At 39.4% G+C, this 12,246-nt stretch overlaps 1 long non-coding RNA gene across 1 annotated transcript in view; it reads left to right on the top strand.

The window, feature by feature from the left end:
• The window catches only part of LOC148376511 (uncharacterized), a 28,552-nt gene extending 19,268 nt beyond the window's left edge, over positions 1-9,284 (top strand). Inside the window, exon 3 of the long non-coding RNA XR_015852070.1 lies at positions 9,217-9,284. This is a non-coding gene — a long non-coding RNA (uncharacterized LOC148376511). The remainder of the gene's footprint in view (positions 1-9,216) is intronic.
• Positions 9,285-12,246: the final 2,962 nt, after the last annotated feature.

The following is a 12,246-nucleotide window of genomic DNA, read 5'->3' as shown; positions in this document are numbered from 1 at the left end:
GCACTTGTTTCTTGGTTTTTATTGGAAGGAAGGAATGACAAGACGTGATTCTTCGATCTGTTGTTTGACGGATTGACGAAGTTTGACAGGAGGGCGAAGGCTTGGCGGGAATGGTCGTGGACAGGCGTAATCCTCGTGTTGTCGGTCGGGGCTGGAGAAGAAGGGAGTCGTTGTGTTCGGAAGAGTGATCAGGAGTCAGACAGGCAGGGCAGGTCGTAGGCAAATTCGGAAACGGGTCGGCAACGGAGATCAAGTAGAAGAAAACAGGAGGCAGGCAAGGAGGCGGAGGTACGGGCTTTCTGAGCAGATGGCAACAGGTAGCATAGTACAATCAGACAGCTTGTTTCCGGAAGCTGAGGTTTTAAATGGACAGGGTGTGCCAATCAGCTTTCCTGGCTGTTGGCGCCAAATCCTGAGCACATAGTGTACTAATATCGAATATCATAATTAAAGCTAATGTTAAGTATTAAACATTTTTCTCATTCATTCAGCTTATTTTTATGCTCTTGCCGGGGTGCCTTACCAGCATGGAGGAACATGTGTTCAAGTTCAAGGGTGCAGTGTTGCAATATATTTAATAGGTTTTGTGGAGTATGGACTAAGGATTTATATGGAAAATTACTGTAATATTATCTTTTCATGTGTATATGATTTTTAAAAATTTGTTAAGACACTTTGTATCATATATGGGCTTTTATTAATCATTAGTTAACGAGCACAAACTCTCGGTAAAAATGTTTTATTTGGCCTATTGTTGGATGCAGTTGAGCAGTTTTCCTATATCATATTCCATCTGGAACTTAAATAATATACTGTAGTTGGTGAGTTCTAGCTTAATCATCAGAGTCTTCATTTTGAAGTTTTGAGCGAGACAGGCTCGTTTAGAATCCTTTACATTTGTTCGTGAAGTCAGGAATTTATTCTTATTGATTCATTTATATTTAGAGCATTATGTGATACGAAGTATTTTAATTTGTCCACAAAACAAAACCAAACCAATAAAATCAGTCCTACAAACTAGGGTCAATATGTATTCTGCAGATTAAATTAATGTTATGAAGTAAAATACGTTTCATACAACCCACTCAAATACTGTGTCAGTTTTTTTCAGCTGGCAAATAAAATGTGCAATTTAATGATCACAAAATAATGTACACATTCAAAAAATATATATGAAAAATATGCCGGTACAGATTTTTTTATTTTTATGTATTACAGGAAATCCAAATTAACAAATGAATATACTGAAAAAAAATCCACAAATGCCAAACTTTTAGGCAGTTTTAAGTAAATCAACAAAGGAAAAAAGATAATAAAATACAATAAAATTAAATTTAAAAATGGTTTCCTTCATAGAATAGTTTCAGTTAAAAACCCTCAGTGACATTTGTTTTTTAAATATACAACAATTTAAAAAATGATCAACTCAGAAAATTATAAATGGAAAATACAATAAAGTAAAATGAAATACAATTAAAGGGACAGTGCGTGATATTAAGTGCCTGTTAGTGGTACAATTGTTTTTTTAATTTAAATACTAGGTAAACAAACATGTGCTACCAATGCTAATGTTTCTAAAAAAATATAAGTTGAGAAAATTTGTATTTCTTTTACAATCCCTACCTAAAAATTCCCGTTATGTTTGTCTGAAATTTTGCTGCCACATTGTGCTCTGTGGCACTGGTTTTCAGTCCCATTAGACAATACAGTACCATCTAACGGTCAAATATTAGTACAGTGGAACCTCGGTTTTTGAACGCTTCTCAGTTCGGACAAATCGGTGTTCGACCAAAAATTTCGAGAAATTCTTGCTTCGCTGTTCGGTCAAAAAAATCGGAGTTCGGACGCCGGTACGCTAGGGTGCGATGCTGCGCGGCGTACGGGTGTTTTAGCCCCTAATTATGTCTCCGAAGAAGGTCGGTGCACGAAGGACTTGTGAAAAAAAAAAAAAAAAGTTGTTCGTCCAACTATTGCCTTTAAGAAAGACATAATAGCTAAATATGAAAGACAATGATACAGAGGAGGGGATTCCCAGCCCCCTCGCTCAACCCAACTGCTGTGTTGGGAGTCATTGGGTCACCAAACCCCCCAATTCCAACCCTTAATGCCGAGCGCCAAGCAGGGAGGGAATGAGTACCAATGTTTTAAGTCTTAGGTATGACTCGGCCAAGGCTTGAACCAGCGACCTCCCAGTCTCGTAGCGAGCGTCCTACCATCTAGGCTACCGAGCTGGTAATAAATCAGTTTATGGCTGTGTTTTCACAAGGAATGGCACATGGGAAAGCCCCACTTCCCCTCTATTCAAATTTGGGTGGATTCAAGTCACACTTTAAAAGGTGGATGCACCTAAACCTCACTTTTTTTGCCCTGACAGACAAGGGCTCCAACCATAGGCCACCCCGCCTCGGGGTGCAGGGCTCACGGGGCATGATGGTTAGATCAACCGTGAGCCCCTAAATGCTTCCTGCCTCTGGCTTCCGGCCTCATTCATCAAGGTAACTGTATCTGCATCATGGCGGCGCCCTGTTCGGCTGCGGCTGCATCGGCTTGCAACGTTTTTTTTACACGTCGGCCATAAGATCCAGTCTTCGACTCAGTTTTGATGGCGCACAAAGTCGGCTCGAACTGCAGATTAAGATACGATCGCAGTTTTTTTTGCTGGATATGCGATCATCCAGACATCAAGCGCTCGGTGTTTATTAGCCACGGACTGCTATGTCAACAAGACCCAGCGGCCTACAAAGCAGCGAAGCAGAGTGGCAAGACAGCGGCGTGACGAGGAAGCGGGCTGGGCTAACAGCTAGGCTAAAGGCTAACCCCTCTAACATCCATTTTGCTCTCCAACGTTCGCTCTCTGGACAATAAACTGGACCATTTAACAACTGGAAGTGGCATCGAACCGCGAGATGACGAACTGCTGCGCTAAAATTCTGACGAAGACATGGTTAATCTTATCTATCCTGGCTGACGTTCAAAGAACCTGTGCGGGTCAGATGTATCGACATTTCGTTCTGTATACACGTGTACAAGAATGACAATAAAGTAAATCTGAATCTGAATCTGAATCTAACTGGGACACAAAATTGACAATATGCTGTTTTTTTAGACACAGACCTGTAGTTCATATGAAAACTGCATTTTGCATTTCCTTGGGTTATTTCCTGTGTGATTTTAAAATTGGTTTAATGATCTGAAGGTTTTTGAGTGATAAAATGCAAAAAAAAAAAAAGAAAATCACACAGGAAGAGGACAACTCATTTTTCATGGCAGAGTGAATTTTTATATATATTTTTTAAATACACTAAATGCATTAGAATATCTGCTACATGCATGGTAGAAAATGAGGGCCCCTTTCAAACACTGATGATCCAATAGATTGCTTTCAGTAGATTTTGCAACCACAAAAGAATCGTCTCAACAGTGTGATACCAATGATATAAGTTTGAGTGGCACATTTCAAACCGCGCCTAGGGAATTGCATAACAGAGACGGCCGAGGACACAGCTGTTTCCAAGGTCGCACAAACAATGGCCCTTGTTGCGGCCCAGAGGAGGCTTTCCACGCAACGTGCCAGCCATACGACGGTGGCAGAGCCAGAATAGCAGTTTCATGGATGCTCTGCAAGCTGAACGGGATGCGGTCGGTCATGTGGTCGCTAGTGGTGTGTCCATGACAGACACCTGCTGAGAACAGGACGTTTGTGCTGTGACATATGTCGTCTGGGTGACAGATCCGGCGCGACATCCGCGCTCTCTCACTGTTTCAAAATAATGAGGAACCACAACAGTGCTTGGTTTGATAGTGACCTTAGCCAAGGCCAAGGATTTTTCACTTTGATTTAGAATAGTTTTTATTTTTTATTTATTTTTTATTATTATCTGGTATTACCATGGAACCAGCTCGGTGGCTTTGGTTGTATGGCGCCCGCCCCGAGACTGGGAGGTTGTGGTTCAAGCCCTGTTTGGCTGCGGCTGCATCGGCTTGCTACAGTTTAACTGTACGGGTCAGGTGTATCGACATTTTGTTCTGTGTGCATGGTTACAAAGAATGACAATAAAAGTAAATTCCATTCTATTATTCTTCTCTTCTATTCATTTAATAACAATGGAAACCTTGTCAGTCGACTTCAGTAATTTAGTCAACAAAAGCAACCAGGAAAAAAAGGTTGTCTTTTAGGAATGCAAACAGGGAAGAAGTTTCTGTCACAGGGGGGGGTTCTGTATTCAGTCAAAAAATATCTTTACATCTTTGGGAGTTTTTATGAAGGTGTGATACTACCTCGCAGACTTTCACTTTTTGCGGGATTGTTCTGGTCCCCATTAAGCGTGATAACTGAGGGATCACTGTGTACCACCGGGTATTGGCACCCCAAGTTAATGATTCTTTTCACTTTACCATGTGGAATTACATGTTTTTGGGCCCCTTGTTACAGCTTTTTCGTCACCTTATGTTATAAACAACAAATTATTTTGCGTGCCAAATAACTTAAAACTAAATTCAAAATTTGCGGTCTTCAAGCGTATGACTGTGCAAGTCATCTCAAACACTCTTTTATATGTTGGTCTATGGTTTTCATTTCAAGTGTATATATAATTTTAATGTTTTTACCAGTGGACTGGGGGTTTGGAACACATTAGCTAATTGCCATATGTTCTATACACCATAAGAAAACTTTACCTTACAATCCCTACCCCAAAACAGATTACAGACGCTGCCCTACTTACGAACGAAATAAGTTCCGGACGATCGTTTGTAAGTTGAATTTGTTTGTAAGTTGCTTCAGTACTATATTTTGTATGTTTAAGGTTTATACAAGTATGTTTAAGGCTTGTATAAGTAACCTGTATTGTTTTGTACTAATAAATGAACATTTCATTAAATAATATGCTCTATAAAGATAAATACAGAGCAGAAATCAATGGAAGGAGACCAAGAGGAAGGCCGCGATTGACGTGGATGGATGGTATTATGAGTGCACTGCAGGAAAGAGGTCTAAATATAATGGAAGCTAGAGCTCTTGTTGGTGATAGAAATGAGTGGAGAGGTGTTGTGAAAGAATAGTGGGATTGTGGACGCGTTCTTAAGGATGGGCTGGGCACCCGTATGATGCGGCAGGGGTAAACCAGTGAAAGCTGTCAGGCCCTGCTGTTAAACAAAAGAGTGTGTTGTGTCACCCTGACTCGAGTGACATGGCGACTTTCTGGTGTCCCATTTCATCTGGAGGGACGAAAGCATGACCAACTTGGGTGCCAAGGTGCCTAACTTTGGGCAATTGGGTTGGCCATGGTCCAAAAATGTTTGTGTGTTTTTTTTATACTATTTATTTCCCTTTTATTTTCTTTGTTATTGTATGTGTGTGTCTTGCTGTCGGTCACCCCTCTTGAGGGATATGACCAAGGTAGATAGAATAAAGATAAATAAAGTTAAGTTTAACTTACTCTTGGAAGATGAGCTTCAAAAGCTACGCGACTTCCTCCTCCGTGGTAAAAAGTGGCTGAAAAAAACGATTTTCTTAACAGCATAAAGCTTCTCTATTCCACTTTCATTTTAAGTAAAACGGCTCGCCTCTTCCTTGCACGAGATATTAAACAATAACTATGTCAAAGTTTTTAGCGCGCTGGAGACACAGTCTAGAATGTTTACACACAAACTAGTAAGAGGAAGCGGATTTTTTTCTTTGGGGTGGATGCTGGGTGACCTCTCAAAGCCGGTAGCGGCAGAAAGAAGCACTACAGTAATGTCCTGTACTTGGAAAAAGGTGCACACAATACAAAATCTAACTTAAAGCAATGACTAAGTATTTTTCGACATCCCCAAAACATGTTTTTATCTACCGTTTTTCATAAGTGGAATGGTCGTAAGTAGTGGAAAGTCTGTAATGTCATGTCTGGCATGTATACTGTACTTTTTTCACATTAAATCGTCTGGCTTTTAAAGAAAATATTGTTCTGAAATGATCTAAAGCTCACTTGTTTTAAAGTCTGCACATTACTATTAAATTTCCCTTTTGAATATGCCATAAATAAATTAACCTGATTGCATGAGACAATTTTCTCCATGTGCAGTAAAGCAAAGTGATGCTGTTAATTTGGAAATAAGCCATCCAGTTATCAGTAATAAATTGCATTACTTTGCAATCACATCATTGGGTTCCTAAAAACACGCAGTATGGTAGTTCTTTTCACATGTCTTAACAGTTACCTTAAAAAGCCTTCATTCTCTAATAAACTATCAAGAATTCTTGCTATTACCAACATTATTACTGTAATAATTATCATCATTATCATCATCATGATTATAATTATGTATGATATCAATACAATTAAATTATAATATGGTTAATACTATATCCCCATTCACATTTTTTTATGATTAAAATTGCCCATGTATGAAATAAATGCCTTGTTTCAAATTTTAATAATGTTATTGGGAAAATGATTTCATGTTTGCTTTTGACGGGTACTAGCAATAGATTCCTCAAGCACCGAAGCAAATGAAAATAACAATTTTATTAAATTCAAGTACGCTTAGAACAACATATAATATGTAGAGGATGTCTACAAGTGACAGCTATAGTGATCTAAATGTTGTTGTTTTGGAATATCTATTTCTGAGAGATGTATGTTGAAAATTTGGCCTATAATAGTTTCATTTTTTTACTGATTGGACAAAGGGTTACCAGTTAGATTGGCATTTCTAAAATAACAACCAATCATGTTATTATTATTTCCAGGTTGTAATTATTAGATGCAGGGTTAAAAAAGGCTCAGTCAACCGTTAAAAGATCTAATTTAGGGCACTGAGTGACTTACTCCCCCCCCTGAGATCCGATCTGCAACCTCAGTGGAAATGTTTAAATCTAGGCTTAAAACACACTTCTACTCTATAGCATATGAATAACCTATACCTTTCGTGGACAATATCTCTGTATTATTTGTGATTGCAACATCCTTTGCTGTCTGGTAATCCTGAAAGGGGGATGCTACATGTACGGTCCCTTCTCAAGGTTTCTTCATTTTCCTCATGTTGAGGTTTTTGAGTTTTTCCTTGCCCTCATGTTGGTTGCAGATCAGGGGATGATGTAATAGTAGTCTGAAAAATAGACTGTGTAATAACCTGTGAAGCCCTTTGAGACTCTTTGTGATTAAGGGCTATACAAATAAAAATGACTTGACTTGATTTGACTTACATATGTTTTTGTGCTTCCATCCATCTCTACCGCCTTACCTCCCTCAGTCTGTCTGTCTGTCTGTCTGTCTGTCTGTCTGTCTCCCTCGGTCTGTCTGTTTCCCTCAGTCTGTCTGTCTGTCAGTCCGTCCATCCATACATCCTTCCATCCATACATACAATATTAATTCAATCAGCTATAAAAAAAAGTCTTTTAACCCTAACTTATTTCCTGGATAGAGTAATCCCCACAAATCTTGTACTGAGAAAAGCCAGCGTAACAAGATGGTGTTGTTAACTCTAATACAAGGTGTCAGCGTGCCTCCAGGCATTCAACTGATCCACACTGCCCTCCTTTGGTCTCCAAGGACTAACACCATTCCTATTTCCTTTCACCAAGCTTCCAAATGAAGGTCTTCCTCTCAATTAGTAGGAGCTCCCCTTGTAAATGTCACGAGCCACACTGAAGGATGCTCAAGAAAAGACATATTGTGCCTTCATCACCTCCCAAGGTAAGTATCTATCTATCTATCTATCTATCTATCTATTTAGATTTTGGATTTATGGTCTTCAATCAGTGTGACCTTCTTAATGGAGCGGCAGTGGCTCAGGAGGTAGAGCGCTCGTCTTGGGATCAAGAGATCGCAGTTCGAATCCCGGCTCCTCCGTGTTACATGTCGAAGTGTCCTTGGGTAAGACACTGAACCACTAATACCCCCAATAAGCAGGTTAGCGCCTCACATGGCTGCACGGCCGCTATTGGGAAATGTGATGCACACTGTAAAGCGCTTTGGGAAGTCTTGACTTGAAAAGCGCTATATAAATTTCATTTCATTTCATAATGGTTAAGTATTCATAAGTGGTTACTGGCTTTCAAATTATTTTGGTTTTGTTTGCATTGCCTTTTGGAGGTGTGCAAAATATTTGATCTCAGTAAATCACATTCAGTCAGGGCTTCATAATATTAAGACATTTTAAAATGACAGAATGAAATATAAATGTCGAATGATGATAGTCCCTGGAATTATATTGCTTGAAAATGTCCGTTTGTGTCATGCTTTAGAATAGGATGTTCAGATTTAAAACAACAACATGAAAACCCTTTACTCCTTTCTTTTCCGGCTTGCAAACAAGATTAACGTTTTTTCTGAAAGCCAAATCCTGACTTTAACCCGAATACTTCCTGATTTTCCTGATCCCGCCACTACTTTGCGCCTTCTATGGCTGGTTCACCGATTCACAGATTTTGGAACGAACTGAATTTTATTTTTGGTCATTGATAGCAACTTATTGTTTACATTGTGTTCTGATAGACAGCACACAACAAATGCTATCACAGGGGCAGGTAAGGGATGGCTTTCTGCGTTGGATGTGACTTCCGTCTGTGATAGGCTGGTGTATGCTTTCAGTGCATACTAAAAAACTGCTAAGCATGGGGCCAGACAGCTTTTTTAAAAAAGAGTTCATCAATGAAATCAAACTGAGGAAAGTCAGAGGAGCGCAGTTATCACCAGACGGTGCTCTGTGGATTATTATCGGGTACGAGAAGCGCCTGAGGCAGGGTCGGGGAGTAGGCAATACCAAGGCACGTATGGGCTACTGCTACTGCTAGCTAGGCTAACAATTCTCTTAAGCCACCCCTGCCGAGACTGTATCTCACTAACGCCAGTTCCGTTACACACAAAACGGAAAACCAGGAGCTACAACTGGTGGGAAATCGCTACGTTCGGGACGGTTATATATCATTCATCAAAGACAACTGGTTGAAGTCGAGGTTACCTGATGGTAGCGTGCAGCTAGCCTGCCCCTGTCTCCATCACAGTTTAACACCGAAAGGACAAACCCTCCAATTCGTTTGTACTTTTGTATAATTACAATTAAAAATCATGAATTCAACTGCAATTCTGTGGTTTGTGTTATCATTTATAGATCTATAGTTGTGATTTTGTTACAGTCATATACTTTTAGTCGGTAAGAGCGTAATCTTGAGCTAAGTGTGACCCTTTGGGGCTTTTATGAAGGTGTATCACTCATTTTTATGTTTTGCAGGTGGTTTTGGTCCCCATTAACCGCAATAACCGAGAGATATCTGTACCTGTATATGGATTACACTGCAGCCACACCAAAGGTATCTTGTATTATTATGTATCACTTGTACTTTTTATGTGTTGAAAAGGCACCACCGGAAAAAGCTTATGGGTTTATTTGTCTTAGAAAAATAATTTGGCGTTACCCATGGAGACACGGCAGGTGGGGTGCAATTTTCGCCATAGAAAATCAAAAAGAGGATAGAAGGTCACATGTCACCCTGCTGGCTTTTGGTTTGTGACAGCTATCATATTGTCCCACTGTCTCCGAAACCCCAGGAATAACCTTTCCATAATGGGAATCTGGTGGCTGGCTTATGATTTCCAAAGATGTTTACATCAAAAGAAAGCATTTATGGGTGTAATTGCAGGAAAATGGTAAACGATGCTTAGATTGCTTATAACCCCCATTGATGTCTTCTTAGCTCCTGTTGTTAGATAAAAAATAAACGACATCTTGAAACACATTCTTACTTTGCTAGATTAAAAAGTGAATCTAGCTTGCTACATAATGTTAAAACACTAACCAGCTCTAACTGAACAAAACATGGAAGAAGGATGAAACAAGAAACACTCAAACACATAGAACACAGAGTGTCATGGCTACGAGACCATCAAATATAATACAGGCACACGAACCAGCTATAACTGAACTCTTGAAAGAAAGATTCTTGTTGGAGGAAGTCTTTTTTTCTCTGCATGTCCAGGTATTGAGAATGTTGGTTATCCAGATACGGGCTGGAAACTATGAATAGTTTCTCGAAAGGGTTTACTTACAGAATATCCCCGGCATAAATGAGTTACAGTCAATGGCTGTTGCAGGACTCATGTGTAGAGTAAAGGAGAGCTTATAATGATTTCTACTCTATCAAGAAAGGTACAACTGCGAATATAATTTTCTCTATGAATTACCGTAAATTCCGGACTATAGAGCGCACCTGATTATAAGCCACACCCACCACATTTTAAGAGGAAAACCGATTTTGTACTTACACAAGCCGCACCTGTATATAAGCCGGATGCGCCCACATTAAAAAATGTAACACAAACACAAAATTAACCCAAACCCGACTTTAAGTCCCGCGATTGAAACTAATTGTCGTTCATTAAAGCACACAGTCCAAAAATCACAGCCGGCAAAATGAACGGAAAATACGTAATACTGGTACTTAAGGTTTGATGCAGACCTGCAGAGTCCGGGTTACGTTGAAAGTAATCCAAGGAAAACAGTGTATATTTCCAAGGATAAGTTTTGGAAAAATATATATTCACTATTGTCCGCCGCGTCCACAAACAGGTCTCTCTGTTCCTCACCTTTACCCCACTTCCCGTCACCCCGCGTTTGGTCCGCCCCTTCTTTTTCATTTGCCCGTGCAAAACATATCAGAATAAGTGTCTAAAATAAATACAAATAAATACATTACAAAAATATACAGTTGCAAATACATATTATACATGGTTACACATATTTACAAAGAAAGACGGTACACCGAGAGAGTTTTCAAAGCTTTAATAATAATAATATAACTCTCATCCCAAACGGTGCCTGTGACAGGGCAGTTAATGGTAGCAACACGCTAGCAACACGCTCGCAACACAGTAAACGGGTATGTTAAAAAAACATACCGTACTTGTAAAAATCACGGTAAACTGTCCTTATCTTCATCCTTAGAACTGAAGCCATCAAAGTCGTCTTCCTCAGTGTCGGTAAGAAACTTTGTCATATAAACATCGTCCCACACTCCCTTATTCCAAAACACGCTAGCAGCACGCTCGCAACGCAGTAAACGGGTCTGGTAAAAAAAAAAAAACATACCGTACTTGTAAAAATCACGGTAAACCGTCCTCATCTTCCTAATGTGCTGCGTCATGAGCCTTTGTTTTTGCATTTTGCATGATGAGGGTATGTTTACGCTATTTTAATTTATGCACAAGCCAAGAAGTTGCAGTCTTCCTCGGCACATATATCCCACCGGTCTAAATCTGACCTTTTGTACTCGAGCGCTGCTGGCGGCCGTTAGAAATATGACATAAATTGGCCGCATCACTGAATAAGCCACAGGGTTGAAAGTTTGGGTAAAAAGTAGCGGCTTATAGTCCGGAATTTACGGTAAATGTCTGTTCAAAATGGTTCTAGCACGTATCAGCTGGTATTGCTTATATTGCTCAAGGACACATCTGGCTACAAAACAAAACTCTTGTATATGTTTAATAGCAGTTAACTATGTCTTCAGTTACTAATATCTTTAAAAAGATGGTACCGACACCAGTCCTAATACCTGGTATCGTCACAGGCTCATCACTAATTAAATCCTTCATCTGATTTCACCTCTGTATATCTATGTTCCCTGACTTTCTAGATATCCAATTACAACAATTCCAAAAGTATATTTTAAAACAACTTTTCCTTTTTTTTTCCTGACACAGCTCACAGACATAAATGACAATATTATATATATTTACTGTCTTCTTTCATGTCCCTTACCCTTTCAATCGATTCTTTTAAATCGATTATCTTATTTAGGAGCTTGGTTCCCTGTAATTTTCCACGGGTCTGAGCGTTCACACAAAGTCGGTGAGCAACGCTTGAAACAACAGCGAGCAACAGCAATCCCAAGTGTGGCAACTAAGTCATTATCAAACATGTCCTATAATTGACATCAAGTTACATTTTGCTGAGTTTCCGGCAATGCAAAATGATTTTTCTCTTTTGAATGAATTGACTCATGTATTATTGCAAAGGTTGTACGGCCTACAAACGTCCTTTGTTCTTACAAGTCTTTCACAAGATATCCATTTCTTTTTATTTCCTGATATATTTTGTCGCATAATATTAACATTTTTGCGGGCTTATTTAGTCGGTTCCAAGATACAGAACTGTACTTAATCACATTTTTTTGTGGAAATACAATGTTGGCAACACGATTCACTTGATATAATTGGAAATGATTTGAATGCGACACAAACTTTTTCTTTTTTTTTCCCGTGTTTT

This window comes from Urocampus carinirostris, chromosome 1 (assembly GCF_059441175.1).
Source record: "Urocampus carinirostris isolate Australia breed hairy pipefish chromosome 1, RoL_Ucar_1.0, whole genome shotgun sequence".
NCBI classification, from domain to species: domain Eukaryota; kingdom Metazoa; phylum Chordata; class Actinopteri; order Syngnathiformes; family Syngnathidae; genus Urocampus; species Urocampus carinirostris.
This window is presented reverse-complemented; position numbering and strand designations above follow the sequence as displayed.